This window comes from Arvicanthis niloticus, chromosome 2, assembly GCF_011762505.2.
Source record: "Arvicanthis niloticus isolate mArvNil1 chromosome 2, mArvNil1.pat.X, whole genome shotgun sequence".
Taxonomy (NCBI): Eukaryota; Metazoa; Chordata; class Mammalia; order Rodentia; family Muridae; genus Arvicanthis; species Arvicanthis niloticus.
The window spans coordinates 133,168,677-133,172,602 of record NC_047659.1 but is presented as its reverse complement, the minus strand read 5'-3'; the positions used below and the strand labels follow the sequence as shown (position 1 = coordinate 133,172,602).

Sequence of the window (3,926 nt, the reverse complement as noted above, 5' to 3'; positions counted from 1 at the left end):
GTGAGTGAGGCACGGGGTTGCTCCATCCTCCCGAAAAGGGCGGTGATAGCCAGGAGGAGGGGAAGTCACGGAGGGCCAAGAGGGAGCGGTCGTGGGAGGGCGCAGGGCCTGGGTGGGAGCGAGGAGGGGGCGGACGCAGGGAAAGGAAGTGGGGCGGGGGAGCAGGAAAAGGAGGAAGAAGAGAGGGCGGAGCCGAGGTGGCCGCCCCGGGGCTGGGATGTGTGAGAACAGGGCGGGCCCCGGGAGGGGAGGGTTCGGAAGCTTGGAGCGGTCTTGGTCCTGGCTAGGGTCGTCTGTTCCTCCCCAACCCTGAAACTAATTCTCACGGGGTCGGAGGGCCTAGCAGTCCTATTAGCTGTGCGTTAAGGGAGTGCTTGTAACTAAAGGAGAACAGACATGGCTGAGCCCTCCATTTTCAGTTAATTCACCTTTCAGTCCTAAAAGGTACTTACTGTTCCTTTCCTAGACTAAGGAAGCTTCATGAAGTGTCAGGAACAGAACATCCCAAGGTCTTAAAAACAAAAACCAACCAACCAAACAAACAAAAAAAACCCCTGTGTACATCAGTTCTTCGTTGAGATACCCTGGTCCCCAAGTATCCTTCAAAGGGAAAGCGGCAAAGACAGAAAGAACTCCGGGATCTCCAAATGTCGTTCACTGTTACCTAAATTTTATTAATACTTCACTCAAGCCTATTGACCCTTAAGCCTAGCCCTTCAAAATACCTCTACCACCACTCCTTCATTTTCCACAGATTGTGTGTGGCAGCTTTCTGAATGCTGGAGAACACAGCAAGACCTGCCTCTTGAAGCTTACAGTCTTTAGAGAAAGAACAAAGCAATAGGCCTTTGTCATTTCTCCTTTACCCTTACTTGGCTTAATGACAGACTTCAAATTCACCGCTTGACTCTCCTGCCCTGCCCCCATCAAGTACCAAGTGGTCATTTCAATGTCATTCTGTGTCCGTTACTTTGAAGTGGGTTGCTGATGGCTCAGACTTAATAATAGTTAGCTGAGCGAGTCAGAACTCAGTCCTTACCCATCATCGGCACCCCAATTCATGTACATAACTCCCTACCCTCCCTATGAACAGTTCCAGTTTGAGATAGCTGCTGTCTTAGTTAGGGTTTCTATTGCTGTGATGCTGGAGAGGAAAGGGTTTATTTGACTTACACTTCCAAATTATTCATTATCAAGGAAGTCAGGACAAGAACTCAAACAGGGCAGGAACCTGGAAGTAGAAACAGATGCAGAGGCCATGGAGGGGCTCTGCTGGCTGCCTTGCTCAGTCTGCTTTCTTATAAACTCAGAACCACAAGCTCAGGGATGGTACAGCCCACAGTGGGCTGCCCTCGTCAATCAATTACTAATTAAGAAAATGTCCTACAGGCTTGCGTACAGCTTGCCTAATGGAGGTATTTTTTCTTAATCGAGGCTCTTCTTGTCTCAGACCATTGTAGCTTGTGTAGAGTTGACATAAAACTATCCAGCACAGTTGCTGACATTTTTTCTTTCTCATGTGTGCATATTTATATGTGTGGGGGCAGTAGGTCAAGGACCCTACCAACTAAGGTATAGCCCCAGTCCAGTTACCAACTTAAAAAAAAAAAATCAGATTTCTATGGACAGAAAACTACTTTCTCTGCCTTGTTTCGGAATGCTGTCTACATTTCTGCATGGCAGCTGAGACCATGGAGTGGCTGGTTGCTTCAGATTACGTATGTATGCACAGACCTTCTAGGGTATAAAGGTCCTTTCCAAGTCTGTGGGCCTTTTTCATTTACATCGTCTGTTGTACAGACATTTGTTCTTTAGACGCAGACTACATGAGTCCTGAATCAAGTACAACTTTTAACTTGAACGAGATTAAGAGTATATTGTGTAATATTAAAAAAAAAAACATGGATTTTAATCAAAACGACTGAACTGGAATACTGGATTGGTTTCTTAATACCACAAGCACCTCATGGGGATTTGTCCTTTGTGGACCAAAGACCAGTTACTTACAAATCTAGAGTCTGTTCAGAGTGCAGTAACTCTAAAATGACAGGACAGTCTTAGGCCCCCATCTAGAAAGTGGCCTAATGGGTTAGAGGCTTACTTATAATGATTACATCACAAGTTACATCATCAGTACATGGAGTGAACAGAAGTGCTCTTTGTCAGGCCTCCCCGGGTGCCTGCTACAGGGTTGCATGGATTAAATCCTTTCACCATCTCTGCATTCTAGGTCAGGGGTCAGCAAGCCACAACAACCAACTGACAGATTCAAAGGTGCATCCAGTTTACTTCTCTGTTGCTGAGATAAAAACGACGCGAGGAGGAAAGGGTTTATTGGTCTTATATTTCCACAGTGTAGACCATCACTGAAGAAAGCTAAGGCAGGAACCTGGAGGAAGGAACGGAAGTAAACACCGGGGAGGAACACTGCTTATTGACTTCCTTTCCATAGCTTGTTCAGCAATGGGCTACCTACCTGCCTAGGGTTGGCACTGCCCGCTGTGGGCCGGGCTCCTCCACATCAATCATTAATCAGAATATGGCCCACAGACCTGCCCACAGGTTAATCTGATGCAGGCAGTCCTTCAGTTGAGGTTTCCTCTTCTAGATGATTCTAGTGTGTGTCAAGTCGACAAAAACTAAACAGCAAGCAAGCCAGTGGTGGCGGCGCACGCCTTGGGCGGCCGCCTCCATAGAGCAACCGTGCCCTGTTTCCCGAATTCGAATCCTGCTGCCTCTCCCTCTTCCCATGTGATTCATGGGAAAAAAAAAAAAAAAAAAAAAAAAAAAGCCGGGCAGTGGTGGCACACGCCTTTAATCCCAGCACTTGGGAGGCAGAGGCAGGCGGATTTCTGAGTTCGAGGCCAGCCTGGACACAGAGTGAGTTCCAGGACAGCCAAGGCTACACAGAGAAACCCTGTCTCAAACAAAAACAAAAACAAAAACTAAACTGCACAGTGTGGCACAGGACCAACCAAATGGGCAAATGATTACGGGAGTGTGGGAGAAGGGCACATGGCTGTCTTGGGACAAGAAAGAGTGGATTAACTGGACAGCACATCAGTCCAGTACCTCCCTATTCCTGACTGCACATTCTTCTTGTTGATAACGTATCCACATTCCTGTGATTCATTTGCTACATGAGCAGTATTGAGACATTATCTTTAACCAGCACCCGGTTTCCCATCCGACTGTATTCTTTAGATTTTTAAACTCCCACAGATCTTGACAAACATGACAGATAATGTATCCACCACTGTCTTCTAAAAGTTTTACTGTCCCAAGAATCCCCTGTGCTTCGTTCATTCATCCCCTACTTCTATAACCCCAACCTTTGGCAACTACTGATATTTTACACTGTAGTTTTGCCTTTTCTAGAGAGACTTGGATCATGTTACAGTAGGTAGCAGCTTCTGATTGGCATCTTTCAGGTTTAAAGCTCCTTGGAGCTGTATCTTTGTTACTTTGTGTGTTCTTCTTTCTCTCACCCTTCTCCACCCCTTTTCTTCCAAACCCTTTCAAACCCCTAACACTAGATAGAAGATTAAAAAAAAAAAAAAAAGAGGATAGAGGAGAAGCGGGGGGCAAAGATAATGTTAGACTACTTGCTAATTGGGGGCATTAAGCTACTTGGGGCAAGTTTGATCTTTGCTGTCAGGATATCTTGATTTCTTCTTTGCCCACAATTACTTAACAAACAACAGCAACCAACCAACAGACACTCTTTAGGGGCCCTAGTATTTATATATTCTCTGAAAAGTCCCCAGATTTCCAAACGTCACATGATTGCAGAAACAAAGTATCTGCAGCTGGCAAAATTCATCCCCCTGCTAGAGCACAAGGCAAATCATAGTCAGCTGCTGTGGACAGTGTGAAGCAGCCCCGTAGCCCACAACCTGGAATTAAAACAAAAAACTAACCTTTCT

At 46.0% G+C, this 3,926-nt stretch overlaps 1 long non-coding RNA gene across 1 annotated transcript in view; it reads left to right on the top strand.

Moving 5' to 3' along the window:
- Window positions 1-3,926, top strand: part of LOC143441489 (uncharacterized) — a 47,296-nt gene that overhangs the window by 137 nt on the left and 43,233 nt on the right. The window lies entirely within an intron of this gene.